The 15,048-nt window shown below is 49.8% G+C and overlaps 1 protein-coding gene across 1 annotated transcript in view; it reads right to left on the reverse strand.

Annotated features, from left to right (window-relative positions):
- The window catches only part of Nav2 (neuron navigator 2), a 615,193-nt gene that overhangs the window by 434,188 nt on the left and 165,957 nt on the right, over positions 1–15,048 (reverse strand). The gene's annotated exons all lie outside the window — the stretch shown is intronic.

Below are 15,048 nucleotides of genomic sequence, written 5' to 3' on the forward strand. Positions count from 1 at the left end.
TTAGAGTCTCACGTTTCATTCATTCATTCTTTCATCCATCCATTCAGTGTTTTAGGATCTCAGTAGCCTTAGGCTGTCCTCAGACTTGCCAAGTAGCTGACTCTGCTCTTCAACTCCTCAGCTTTCTGCTTCTACCTCCCAAGTGCCACCATATCCCACTTAGAACATTCAAACGGTTCTTCAGTAAAAGCAACTTATTCGATGGACATGTAACTAAAAGGACCTAGACAAAGGGAGGAGCTCAACAGACACACCTTAGAAGTGGCCTGGAATCTGAGGCAAGGGAATAGGACTAAGATGCTCGAGAGCCAGCCACTCAGTCTTTATACACATATCTACTGAGCGCCTACTGTGTGCTTAACACTATAGGCTGGAGGGGCACAGACAGAGGTATTGACAGCCTTTATAGACAAGCAGGTGCTACCCCCATTATCTGTCTGTCACTCTGTTTAACCTCTATGACGTCAGTTTGGGTCCATCTGTTGTCTCACAGATGACAGTCCAAGACCCACGTTCTCTTTTCTTACCGTATTGGAGTTCGGGACCGAAGTAGCCTGGATTTCTGTATCAGTGGATGGAGGAGACAATCCACCAAGAAAAGTCAGCCTTGGACTGCGGTGGGAATGAGAACTATGTTCCTTTGCACTAGAATCTGGATGGATTCTGGGCTTTCTGGGCTACAGAACTGGCCAATAACCTAACTAGCACATGCTATGTGACACCAGGCTTCTTGGCACACCTGTCTAGCACATCTCCGTGGCTCCATCGCCTGCCTTTAGAGAGAGCTCCTGCAGCCAAGGAGGTAGCTCTGTGAGTGAAATACTTGCTGTGTGTTCTGCCCCCTCTGCCCGCATTCATGTAGAAAGCTGGGTGTGCAGGCGTGCTCCTGGAGTCCCAGTGCTGGGGAGACAGAGACAGGGGGATTCGTGGAGTTCACTGGCTGGATGGTCTCACCAAACCGACAAGGTCCAGGGTCAGTGAGACTGTCTCAAAAATATAGGTAGAGAGTGAGGGCAATTGAGCGAGAACCTTGTCATCAGCTCTGGCCTGTATACATGCATGCTCGTGTGTCCTTGCACCCACGTACCCTCATATTCGCATTCCCGCTCTCTGTTCTGGAACTTGAGTCCCCAAAGGAACCCTTCACCAGCTGGGGTCAGTCCCACCTCTAAGTTAGATGCTTCCAATTTCCTTTCTCAATTTTTGAGATAGGATCTCGCATGCCTCCGGCTCATCTTGAACTCACTGTATAACTAAGAATGGCCTTGAACCCTGCCCCTTCTGCTCCTACTTCCCACACGCACGGGCTCACAGGGGTGTACCACTGTGCCCAGCTTCATGGAAGGCTTTGCTAAGAAGAACCAAAGTGATGCAATAAAACCAATTTTCCAAGTCTGATAGAAAGTCAATACATCTTCCAGATAACCCCAAGCGTTGTCTCCTTCCCAGATCAGTCTAGGCACAGGACAATCCTCTAAGCGGCCAGAAGCCCTTCACCGAGGGGTCGGTATGGAGCAGCCATAGATGGATGCACACAGGTGGAGTAACATCCACTTAAACAAGGAGAAGTTAGCAAGTAGCAGAAACCCAGCTCCCCGTTGGGCCGACAGCACACGTCAGTGTGACAAGGAAACGAACAAGATCCGGTCATAAATTCTCCAACTCAGGAGCTTCCAAAGTCAGACCATCAGCGTGAGAACAGTAGACCACAGTTACCCAGTTAGAGCCAGAGCCAGGAAAGCACAGGTGTCCGAAGACATGGCGCCTCTTCAAGCCAGGACCTTCTGGGCTTCCTTAGTGCAGCAGAACAGAGGCCGTTCAGGCAGGGCTTCCTGATCTCAAGGCAGAGTCCACTGCCAGCCTGCAGTCAGCCAAAATGAACTATTCCCATACATACAAACTCAGGAAACTGTACCCAAGGGAGGCCAGGTGGAGAGAACAATTTACACTGGCTGCCGTAGGTGCTCACCAAGATCTGGTCCTAAATATACTGTATATACACTGCTGCATTTAATCTTTGTTGCTACCTACAAGGAAGCTCTGTCTCCCTCCCATCTTCCAGAGACGGAAGTGAGGTGTGGAGAGGAGAACCCATACTCTCTAGGGTACGTGGTTCAATGAGTAGCAGGGTCAAAGGTCAATTAAACTCAAGTCTGCTATTCTAACACCCCGACCTGTGTGCAGTGAGTTCAAGGACGCTCATCCTCACTCTGTAGCCATGCGAGCTGTTCTGGGAAGGGCAAAGAGCTAGAGGTCCCATAGGATGGGTCACTGTCATAGGGACTAAAGAGGGGAGCCAGGTCTGGGAAAGAACCAGGTGTTTTCAAGGAACCAAGGCCTGTTAGACACAACCGGGCTGGTGTACATAGGAACTCAGGGAGACTGAGGCAGCGGGTGCAGACTCAGCACAGGTCTGCACCAGACGGGGTCCTGGAGCTGGAAGGGGAAGTGGACACAGGCCTCATCTCGAACTTGAAGCTGTCTCCAACTGATTGTCACTTGCAAATAAAAATTTTGTTTTTTTCCAAGGGAATCTCACTGGGGAAACACACCAGCAGTAGCCGGACAACACAAAATGAATTCAAAGGCTTCTTTGGGAGATTCTTTGCCTCATGATGTTAAGTCAGGGCATTTTTTTTTTACACAGGCTTTCTGTGTACATATTATGACTTCCAGTTTTGTGTTTTTATGGGATTCCTGTGTGTGTCCTTGTGTCTCTGTCTTTTGTTGTTGTTATTGTTTGTTGTACTTTTTCCTCTGGCTCTTTTTTTTTTTTCATTTGATTGTATATGTCTTGCTCTGAATTGCTTGGTTTAATTTTAGCGTATTTTATTATTATTTTTCCTTACATGCCTGCCATTTTCTAAGGAGAGACAGAAAGGGTGTGGATCTGGATGGGAGGGGAGATGGGGAGGAGTAAGGGCAGGGAAAACCTGCCACACTAAGCTACTATACCCATTGGACAGATGAGATGACTGTGGCTCACAGGTAGGAGGTGGTGACTCTGCCTCCGTAGTCTTTGGACAGAAACTCACTGGACAGCTTGCACATCTACACGAACATCTGCTTTCCTTCTCAGGATAAATTTCTAATTTGCCAAAATCTTACTTTCTGGGTACACATCTTATTGTTTCCGAGGTTTAAGCCACTGGCTGAGTGATCTTGGGTGCCCCTGAGCCTCGCGGAGGGGACTTGGTTTTTGTTCTCGCAGGACTTGCTAGCCAGGATGGGGTTAGCAGTCTTGTTCCATAACGGGCCAGTCAGTAGAGATTTCAGATTTGGCAGCCATGTAGACTCTGCTTGGTAACTGCACCTGCCAAGGAACTAAAGCAGCCACAGACAGTATGAAAAGCAACCCATTGGGCCAGATGTGACCCTATAGTCTCAGGGCCCTGGCTCCAGATCTACAAGGACCAAAATACTACATTCCATGTGAAAACGTTGCAAAGAGAGCAGGCAGGGTCATGGGACTGAGGCTGTAAACCCAGGGGTGGGATTCTAAGTTCAGGCTTCCCGATCTGTCTGGACTCAGTCCCCAGCTCCACTCCTTGGGAAGTTCATGAGCTTCCTGGAAACTCAGTGACGAAGGGGCCACACTCTGAGAGCAGCCCTGGCTCTCTGCAGTGGCCTGGGGCAACCTCCAGAGCAGGGAGACCTCCAGCAGTACGGTGCTGGGTCCCTCTCTCCAGTAAGGTTTGCATCAGTAGCGTCGGGCTGTTAGGACAGCTGCAGCAGCCCTCGCAGCGTTCGCTGACGAAAACCCAGCTCGTGAGCGCTAATTGCACTGCAGATTGGGAGCCTACACCGCGCCGAGATGAGACCGCTGCTGCGAGCAGCTCTCGCAGCCACAAAAGGAAATGCTGGCGAGGACTCCAGAGCAGGGCTGGCTGGCGGGGAAGGGCGTGCGGCTGGATTAAACAGCAGGGGGATGAAGCATTGTAAAATAGATGTGTATTTGGGAGCAGAAATGCCCTCCCCTGCGGGCATGAAAAGCCTTGAGCTAAACAAAATGCTGCTGATTTCGAGTCTATTTTGGGCGCCTGTCGCTAATTGTGTGTTTCCGAGGCCTGTGCACACGCCGCCTGCTCAAAGAACGGCGCCAACAATGGAAGTGGAACGAAGGAACATCCCCTGCTGCCATCATCAGAGTCCCCAAGGCCAGTCAGGTCCAAGACTGCTGCGCTCTTCCCTCCCTCCCTAGGTGCCCGCACCCTCCCTGTCCCCGTGGTACTTGGTAGGACTGAGTAAGGCTGCCTACTCTGTGCCAGGAAGCTATTTACAAAGGAAATAACTCTGATAAAAGGGATAAAAATAGCTGGCAAGGATGGAAAACATTTTGTTGAGCGATCCGTTGACACGAGGGGAAATGGAGCTGTGAACAAGATAGGGGGTGACAGACACACAGAGAGAAGTAGCCAGGCCACGGCAGGGCAGTGCAGGAGTAGCTGGGACAGGCAGGTAGCAAGAATGGCTCTCGCGGATGTTGAGCCCTAACCTCGGCTGCTGCCAGCTTCTGCTTTCTCTCTGGCCTTAGAAATGCGAAGGAGGGCACCTGCGGCCCCCTTCCCCTCGGATCCACGGCTGCGGAAGGCAGCACGCGGCATGTCGGAGGACACCAGGTAGAAGCTGGGCTTCGGGAATTCAAGGCTGCCAGTGTACCTAACCTCATGACCTTGGACTAGCTGCTAGGGCTTCTCTGAGTCTCTGCTCTTGCAGGCAATATAAGGGCAGCATCACAGCGGCATCATGGGGCTGTGGAGATGATAATACGTGCGCGCTGTTTGCCAGAACCATGTCAGTCAAGTCATCTGGTCTCTTACAAATCTGAAGGGGACTTCCTGGGTGCGGGGGCCCCTCTGAGATGAAGAATACAGTCTGTTCCAAGATACTGCCACTTCTTAGGGAGAAACGGAGAAGGGAGGCACATGCTTAACTGTATACGCAGCACCACACTCCAGTCCCAGCCTTGCTGCTTGGGAAGAGGTCTCCTTATGGAATCCACAGAAAACCTCCCAGGCTGGACCAGAGCTGTTAGACCCCTCCACCCCAAGGTGAACATGGATTTGCAACCAATGCAGGATGGAGAGGGGGGAGGGGCAGGGATGCAGCCCTTACTGGGCACTTGGCCTGTTGGCCTCTGAGCAGAGCCTCTTCAAGCAGAGAACAGTGAACAGTTTCGGCACACACCGGTGTTGATTTTGTACCCAGGCTAAGTGGTTTGCTTGATTCTTCTACTTCTCTGCAGGAGGTAAGTGGTTACTGCTGACAACCCAGGGTTCAGGAACATTCTCAGTCTCACTCAGTTAGTGGCCAGGCCCAGACTAGGACGAAAGACCTTCCAATCCTGTCCCGCATGCATTCCCCTCTGATGGAAGCCACCTCTCAGGCTGTCCCAAGGATAACCTGGTCTCACCTCCCGCCCTGCTTCAGGGAGTTGGTGCACTGAGCCCTGCTGCCTGCCCGAATTGTTCAGACGGTCTGAGCACATCCACCAGCTGCTTGGCCGTTAATTAGCCTGCCACCCCCGGGTGTTGAAAGCCAGACAAGCGCCTGACTTGGGCCCTTGCCAAGAACCACCCCCACAGGAGGGCAAGTGAAGAGCGATGGGCCTTCCAGCCCCTTGTGAGACCAGCTCAGAAACCACCCAGGGAGGCTCCTTGACAGGCTGGGGGAGGGGAGGACAAAGGCGTCACTTTCTGTCCTTAGGCTCTGTCACCTGTAGGCTGGCGACAGTGAGCCTCCTCACCCCTCAGCAAGCACCAACCAGCGCGGTCTGGAGGGACAGCTTTGTATAGATCAGTGCGCCTACTGAGGTCACCGGCAGCAGGTAACTTCTAAAATCCAGGGCCATCAGCGAATCCTCTCTCTCATATGCTATACAATAATTGAGACCTGCTGTGTGCCTGGGCGTGTTCTGTGCCTGGGGAAGAGGACAGAAGCGTCCACAATCCCTGAGAAACCTTCTAGAAAGGGAGGGGTAGGCAACCAAATAAATAAATGAAAATACGAGTGTCCCCTGAGGAGCTAAGAAGATCCAAATTGGGGGGGGGGGGGAAACTGGGGTCTTGAAGGGAGTGCTGCTATGCCCTGAATCCAAAAACGGCCCCTGCAAGCTAGAGTTCTAAATGCTTGGCCTCCCTTCAGTGGATGTTGGAACTTCCTCAAAAGGTGACTCTGGGATATTCATTCTGAGAAGACACCATTGCTCCTGAGGCACAGTGGGGTAGCACAGATGGCCAAAGGCAGCCTACTCACAGGACTGACCCTCATCAAGGTTTGCTCCCAGAACTAGCAAACCATGGAGCCAACAGGCAACAACTGCCCACAGATGCATCGGGCCAGGGTGTGGTATCCTTGTGGCCTTGTCTGTGGCATGCCTTGTCTCTGAGCTTTCTTGAGGATGCTGTCCTGCTCTAGGGTTCTATGTATGAACCGTTCTTTCCTTTGCCTGGGAGGTAGCCCTCACCATTCGCTGGCATCTGTGTGGCAGCCTCCCTCACTTCTCTCTCGGGCATCACCTCTGTGAGTCCATCCCTATGGACCCACATTAGTTGTTGTGGCATTATTGAGGCCAAGTTTCCCATGGAAACAACTTAAAGCAGGAAGACTCCTTTGGGCTCACAGTTTCAGAGGGCTCAGCCCATGCTCACTTGGCCTCGTGTGTTTGGGTAACACAAGAGTACGGTGGAAGCTGCTTTTCCCATCAGGAGGTAACCCCAGGATCCTTCAGCTAGGCCCCGCCTTCTAAGGTTTCTAAGTCACACTGGGAGCCTCTCACACCATGAGAGGAGCAAGCCTTGGTACCAGAGGATGGCTCAACATAGCCTCTCTCCCATCTACACCCCCTAGTGTCTGTCATCACTTGCTTTCTGGAGCATGCAAGGAAAACCCTTGCACCTGTGTGGCTGCTCCTGATGCAGTCAGGGAGACCAAACTAAAGCTGTGTCCCCTCTCCCTACAACTTTTACAGAAGGCCCATTTCCAGCAGGGAGGTTATGCAGCAGAACGGATGACGGGAAAGCCACACTGTTGTGGTTTGGATATGAAATGATGCCCGTGTTTGAGCACTTGGTTTGCAGCTGTTTGTGAAGCTGTTTAGGGGGGGCTTGGGAGGTGGAACCTCAGTGGAGGAAGGGGGCTTGAAGGAGAGACCCTGAAGGTTCTGTAACTAGGCCCCACTTCACGTCCATTCTCTGCCTCCTGAGTATGGGTGCAATGTGACCAAGCCACATCTTCCTGGCCAGGATAGACTATCTCTCTGTGTCTGTAAGTCCCCACCAAACCCCTTTCTCTTAAGCAGCTTTTGTCAGGGTCTTTGGCTATAGAAAAAAAAAACAAAAAAACCTAAGGAATACACCTTCTCAGCTGCCTCCTCTGTATTATGCTACTTTTATACATTGAGATAATGTTCATGCTGCATAAAACTAGCCATTGTAGGATGTTGAGAACATCCACAGTGTTGTCCACGAACCACTTTATCCAGTTCAGGGACTTGCACATGTTAGGGAAGTGCTCTGCAGAGACGTACTGCCAGTCTCTTAAACATTTTTTACATCCCCAAAGGAACCTGGCTACCTATTTAGGAATCAGTTCCCATCCTAGCATCTTAATTTATTTGCCCATCCTGGACATTTCATAGAAACGGCCCACACGGTGTGTTATCCCCTGTGTCTGGCTTCTCCCCCCCCGCCCCAGCACAATGTTTCTGAGATTCATGCATGTTGTAGCATTTATCAGCACTTTGCTTCTGGTATGCTGGAATACCATTGCATTGAATAGATATACCACATTTTGCCTATCCCCCATTTATTGAGGGGCATTTGGGTAGCCTCCAGCTCTTAATTACTATGAGTAGTGCTTCCATCAACATTCACGTTCAATTTTTAAAATATTCAGATATTTTTGGTGCATTGTTAAGATTAAGTTGCTGGACAATATTGTATGTAATTATGCGTCAAGGTTTCTGATGTACCCTCAGACTCTTCCACAGCAGCTGAACCCCTGTAAATCCCCACCAGCACTGTATAAAGGCTCGTGTTTCTCCAAATGCTCACCAACATTTGTAATTTTCAGTTTAGAAGCCACAACCATCCCATTGCATGTACAAGCCGGGCGGTGGTGGCGCACGCCTTTAATCCCAGCACTCGGGAGGCAGAGGCAGGCGGATCTCTGGGAGTTCGAGACCAGCCTGGTCTACAAGAGCTAGTGCCAGGACAGGCTCCAAAGCTACAGAGAAACCCTGTCTCAAAAAAAAAAAACCATTGCATGTACAGTGGCTTCTCATTATGGTCGGGTTTGCTCTTCTCTACTGACTGATGGCATCGTCCAACATTGCACAGACTCCTTGGCGATTGGTGCTTCTCCTTCAGAAATACAATTTCTTCTGTGAGCAGGCTTCCCATTCTCTCTGTACCTGTGCCAGCATGCTGATTGCTGCCCTCTTCCTTCTTGATGATGCCCATCCTCACTGGGTCTAGACCATTTCTCCTGTGGTTCTGGTGTCTAGTATAAATTCTTTGCTCGCTTTCGGATTGGTTATTTATTATTTTAGTTTGGCCTTTTTGTCATTGAGATTTTCACATACTGAAGCTCTTTATATATTGTAGATACTAGACCCTTACCATATATATGATTTTCAAATACCTTCTTTGTTTGGTGAGTAGCCTTTTGGGATTCAAAAGTGTTAATTTTTCATAGTCTTGCTGCAACTTGATATGCCATGTTTGTTGATACTCATGGGAGACCTACTTTTTCCTGAACAGAGATGGAGTGGGACTGGACTTGGGGGCTGGGAAAGGAGGGGAGAGCTGGGAGGGAGGGACTGGGAGGAGACGAGAGAGGGGAAACTGCAACCAGTATGTAAAATAAATGAATAAATAAATTTATTTTATAACAACAACAACAACAACAACAAAAACCAAAGCGTTACCATCAGCCGGAAAAGTGCAAGCTGCAGAACCCTGTCTGCCAACTCTCAATTTCATAACCTAAGATTTTTTTAACTTCCTTTGCCTTTTTTCCACATCGGGCAAGCTTTGTTTATCATAGTATGTTCTGTCAAATATTTCAAACAGAAGGAAATGTCTCATTTTTCTTCCTATGTATGTGACGTGAACTGGAGACACTTGAGAAGGAATCTGCCAGCTGGGCCATGGAGCTGTCTGGAAGGCATTTTTGTGATTAATGATTGATGTAGGAGGGCCCAGCCCACTGGGGGTGGTACTACGTCTGGGCAAGGTGGGCCTGAGGTACAGAAAAGGCGCAGAGCCAACCATGGGAAGTAAACAATGTGAAGCTTTCTCCGTGGACTCTTACTTCGGTTCCTGCCTTCAGGTTCCTGCTTCTGGCTCCTGCTCCGAGTCCCCTCAATGATGAATTGTCACCCAGAGGTTGCAGGGTGAAATAAATTCTTTCCCCATGAAAGTGTTCGTTGATGATGAAATCCAATGTGTGTATTCTTTCTGTAAATTTTGCCGCTCTTGCTTTTTTTTTTTTTTTTTTTTTTTTTTTTTTTTTTTTTTGGTTTTTCGAGACAGGGTTTCTCTGTGGCTTTGGAGCCTGTCCTGGAACTAGCTCTGTAGACCAGGCTGGTCTCGAATTCACAGAGATCCGCCTACCTCTGCCTCCCGAGTGCTGCCGCTCTTGCTTTTGATGTCACATTTCATAATCCCCTACTGAATTCTGGGTCATGAATGTTTGCCTCCATGTTTGATGCTAAGAGGTTTGTGCGCTATATTTTACACTGAATCTGTCAGAGGCCTTCCGAAGAAGGGATCACATGATCACCCTCTCCAGCTGGAAACTGAGGGTCAGCACTTCTGAAACATTCATTTTGATTTTTAATTAACACATTTTTGATTAATCTTTAAAACAATTATATTTTTATTATTTGAGTGTTTGTAAGTGTGTGCACGCTACAGCATGCCTGTGGAGGTCAGAGGACGGCTTATAGAGCTTTCTCCTCCCACCACCTGGGATCCGGATATTGAACCCAGGTCATCAGGCTTGGCAACAGCATCTTTACCTCCAAAGCCATCTCTCTGGCTCCAACAAATAGTTTTCAAAAAGGCAAAGGACTGAGAAGTAGCATGGTGGCAGACCGCTTGCCTGGCATCCATAGAGGTCTGGGTTCCATCCCCAGCATTACCAAAAGAAATAAAGAAATAACGCCAGCACATGGTGATTTGCGTGTGATGAGATGCAGTGTACTACACAACACACACACACGCATGCACATGATGCACACACACATGCACGCGCACACATATGCACACACAAAATGTGCAGTGATCCTGAAGGGAGCCTGCCACTTCAGATATATGTTATTTCTCTGCAATGGAATATTAAAACTCACCTCCTACTCCTTGTACCCTGTACGCCCAATCTTTTCCCTATCCCTCCCCAGTAGTCTTTCTAGGACCCAGTAACTCACTATCCCATCCTCCGCTTCTCTGAGGTCCATGATTTGGCTTCCTGGACCTGTCTTGTTTTACTTTATACATGGTCCTCCAGATTCATCTGTGTTACTGGAAATGATAGCATTTCAGGTAGTAATTCACTTTATGCCTGAATGCCACTTCATGTTTATAGAAACCACTTTCCTTATCTATCCAATAAAAACGGAGGTTGCGTCTACACGAGTCTAAGTAGGATATGCCATAGTCAGCTCTCAAGTCTAAATGTCTCCTTAACACAAATTCCATTTCTTGGCTACACCCAGCGGCAGGATAGCTTGGGCATACATGTCTCCCCCTCTTCCTGGACCTGTGCCACCATGCCGGCATTGCCGTTTTCTTCCTTTTTGACAATACCCATCTTTGCTGGGGCTAGACCATGTCTCCTCTGGTTTTCATTTGAATTTGATGAGTGATTTTGAGCATATATATATTTTTTTTGGTTTCTGCTGTATATCCTCTTTTGAGAAATATCTATTTAGGTCATCCTCTCATTTTTAATCAGATTAATTTTAGGCTGTTGAGTTCTTTAAGAGCCTCACAAACCCTGGGTATTAACCCCTTACCAGACACATAGTTCACAAGTGCCTCTTCCTATTTCATCTCTGGCCTGCTGATTGGTTCTTTTGTTATGAAGAAGCCTTCTGATTTGACAGAATCCATCCATCTGCTTTCGCTTTTGTTACCAGCACTAAGGGCATCCTATTCCCAAATTACTGCCTAGACCAGTGCCCTGAAGCTTTTTTCCTCTGTCTCTACCCGGTAGTTAAGAGCTTGGGATCTCATATTTAAACCTTTTGAGTTGATATGCATATGGCTAGAGACTGGGATCTGATTCCTTTTCTGCACATGGGTTATATCCATTTTCCTGGCACTACTTATTGAGATGGCTTCTTTGATAGTCTGAAGATAATTGGTCCCCATAAGCTCATAAAAAAGGCACCATCAGGAGGTGCAGCCTTGTTGGAGGAACTGTGTCACTGTTGGGGGCAGGTTTTGAGGTCTCTTTTTGCTCAAGTTTCCCTCAGTGCGATTTTCAGAGCATTTCCTGTTGCCTGCAAGATGCAGGACTCTCAGCTCCTTCTCCAGCACCATGTCTGCCTGCACATGGCCATGCTCCCCCACCATGATGACAACGGCCTGAACCTATGAACTGTAAACAAGCCACCCCAACTAAATGTCTTCCTTTATCAGAGTTGCTGTAGTCATGGTGTCTCTTCATAGCAACAGAAACCCTAAGACAGCTTCCCTTCAGAAGCAGGCATCCTTGCTATCTCTACTGAGGTCCGGACTTGAAGCGAACACAGTTAGTGTCAAACACCGGCGGGGCTTGCTCCTATGCCTCTAACCTTGGGGCCAGAGATGTTTGTCCTTTTACTGCCAAGGTCCAGTCTCCTTCTGTCCCCCAGTTTCCTCATGGTCCACAGCATGGCTATTTCTTGAAGGGCCAGCCTATTGCAACACATAGATTCCAGGTGACATTTGCAAGGGTAATCCTGGTGTGTGAGGGTGGAGTGGGGGGCAGACTGTTAGGTGACAATGGCTAGCCTAGCCTGCAGGCTCATCCTAAGGGAAAGCTGCCTTTGCCTTCTGCTCAACCTGCCGTCAACCTGCGTTCTTGCAACTTTCTACCATAGAAAAGCAGCGGGACAAGCTCTGGAAGCCTCTTCATTATTTCCCAGCTTTCCATCCAGTGGAACTTGGGAGATGCCCCTGCCCCCGCCCCCAGGAGGCCTGGCAGTAAAATCAGCAGTCCCTGTCCTCCGAGCTCTCACCTCAGAGAAGCAGTGAGCAGCACTCTGAGCTAAAGGAAATCTGAGCCTTTGCCCTCAGGCTTGTAAACAGATGCTCACAGCCTGAAGCCTGTTGTGGGCTGTAGAAAGGAGCTTTGTGAACAGCTCCCAAGCCATTAGAGACCAGAGGGAGAGAGAGCTGCAGAAAGGGACCAAAAGGGACACTAAGATGCCAAAGAGGAATGCACATGGAATTACTAACAAAGTATCTAGAGAAGCTGGCTGTACAACCCGGACGGTGATTTGGAGAGAAAATGTCCCCTGTATGCTTATGTATTTGAATACTTGGTCTCTAGTTGGTGGTGCCCTGTGGGGAGGTTATAAACCTTTAGGACTTGGGAGTCTTCCAGAGGAAGTACATCACTAGAGGTGGGCTTTACAGCCTCTTCCTACTTCCTCTTCTCGCTCTCTGCTTCCTGCACATAGATGGAAATGTGATAAGCTTGCTTGTTGCTCCTGAGAGGGTGTTGTACCTTTCCCACCAGGAAGACTCTATCCCTCTGGAACCACAGCCAAACACTCCTTCATTAGGCTTATACTAACACTCCCCTTATGGGGCATCCATGGCGTAAACTTAAAGCCCCTCAAGTCCCTTGGCCTCCTGGCTTTCAGAGATGGGTTGGTCAAAGAATGTTCATGGCTGTGATCTGTGCGGAGGTTTGGTAGAATGTGAGACAGACCAAGTGACAGACGGGGGGTGGGGGGAGGATTCATCCTGCTTAGTCCTAATGTCAAGTACTAACCATTCAGTGAGCACACCATGCGACCAGGCCCTGACCAAGATGCTGCTCAGAAGCACCTGCTCTCAAAGGATGCAGCTGAGGGGTGGGCACGGAAAACGAAATGAACACCAAGATGTAGGCCAGTGTGCTCAGTGGGAGTAGGAGGTGCCTGGGGTGACGAGGCAGAGTGTGTGCTGGGATGGGTGGTGAGGTCAGTGATGGGGCAGGTGAGAGCAGGGAGGGAGGGAAGAAGGGAGAGAGGGAGGGAGGGAGAGAGGGAGGGAGGAAGGGAGGAAGGAAGGAAGGGAGGGGGGACAGGGAGAGACCACAGATGGTAGAAACAGCCCGTGCAAAGTCTAAAGACGAGGAAGAGCCTCTACATTGAAAGGCCTAAAATAAACGCCATGGGTAATGAGTGACAGGCCATAGAAAGACGCCTTAGGGCCGCAGCTGAGGACAAAGTCTGGTCTGGTTCCTAGAGGGCGGTCCAGCCACAGAGCAGTAGCGCATCCCATGGACCAGGATGCAGAGAGTGTGGAACCCACACCCCTCTCAGTGCTTACTAGTTCAACCCAGACATGTTATCCGCCCCTCTGAGCAGCTGCTGATGGGGAGAAAGGAACCATAAGGGAAACATGGGAGTGGACCTGCAGGCTGACTCAAGGGAGCAGCTACATTGCTCCAAACCCGTGTGTGGGGAGCCCCAGTTTGCTCTCTGGGGTTGGGTGTTCCCCCAGGATCACACTCAGAGCTTCCTGTCCCCTCCCAGCCCTGGCTCCACCCTCCTAGGCAGGCCATTTGGCAGCCTCTTCTCCAGCTGCCAGAAACCCAGTGAAAATGAAAAAGAACCGGTTGCCCGGTCACCCTGTTCCCTGCCCCTGGAGTGACTGGATGTTCAGAAGGGCCCGGGAAGCTGTCAGTGGGGACAGACTGGGTCCGGACGGAGGTGGAAATATTTATTTTGCAGGGATAAATATTACAGAAAAAAAACTTTCCGTTCTCCAGGCTCTGGTCTGAGGTAGATTTTCCTTACCAGGAAGTCATCCCCGGTGCTGAAGAAAGGGCGGCAGGAGAGCTCTTAGCTGTCTTCTCATGAACTAAATAATCAGCGTAACCTGCTAGAGCCTGAAGGTGAAGGGTCCCCCACAGTGTGTTTGAACACTTAGTCCCCCAGCTCTGGACCTCTTTTGGAAGGTTGTGGAACCTCTAGGGGGTGGAGCCTTTGCTGGAGGAAGTGAGACACTAGGGGGCGGGACTAAAGGTTTTGGAGCCTGGCCTCACTTCCTGTCCACTCTGTTTCCTGACTGTGGATGCAATGTGACCAGCTACTTTAGGCTTCTGTGGCCAGGCATGGCTGTGGCCAGGCATGGACACCCTGCTGTGACAGACTGTGTCCCCTGATACTGGGAGCCACAGTAAGGCCTCCTCCCTCCAGCTGCTTCTGTCGTGTGTTTGGTCACACAACGGGGCAGCCAGGATTATCCCCGAGGTGACGACGGCCAGCTTCCTTTTTTCAGGCCTGTCTGTAGCTCCATGAGGGACCCTAGACACGCTCAAGATAATGTCTTCTCGGTTCATCGGACTGGATTTTTTTTCCTTTGCCATGACTCCCTTCCACCAGCTGAACTCCTGCAGGGCTGGGAGTTCCCAACCATTTCACTCTGTCTACCACGCCCAGGCGGGGGTTGCCAAGGCGACCGAAAGAATCTCAGCAATGGAGTCCTCATAGAACTCGCAGCTTATGGACAGACCCGAAGGTGAAGATGGAATCCAGTCCCAGCTAGATTTTATCTTTTTGGGCCGGAGTTCCCTTTCCCATCCAAAACAAGTGTCATGTCTGCATGGTGCCGTGTGTACTGCATAACAGGGCAGGGCAAGCATTTGCATGCACAGCCAAGGGTTCTTACAGTGGCATCTGGGGCGAGGGGTGGGTGAACCCAATCGCTGTGCTGGCCCCGCTTTCTGTGGGAGAAAAAGAGAAAGACATCACCTCATCCCTTTTGAACACTACACTTTTGGGAGTCCCAGATAACCAGGTGAGGGGGGGTGAGTGATATGTCTCCTTCTCACTGTCTCTCT

The sequence above is a fragment of the Microtus pennsylvanicus genome, chromosome 18 (assembly GCF_037038515.1).
Source record: "Microtus pennsylvanicus isolate mMicPen1 chromosome 18, mMicPen1.hap1, whole genome shotgun sequence".
In the NCBI taxonomy this organism is placed as follows: domain Eukaryota; kingdom Metazoa; phylum Chordata; class Mammalia; order Rodentia; family Cricetidae; genus Microtus; species Microtus pennsylvanicus.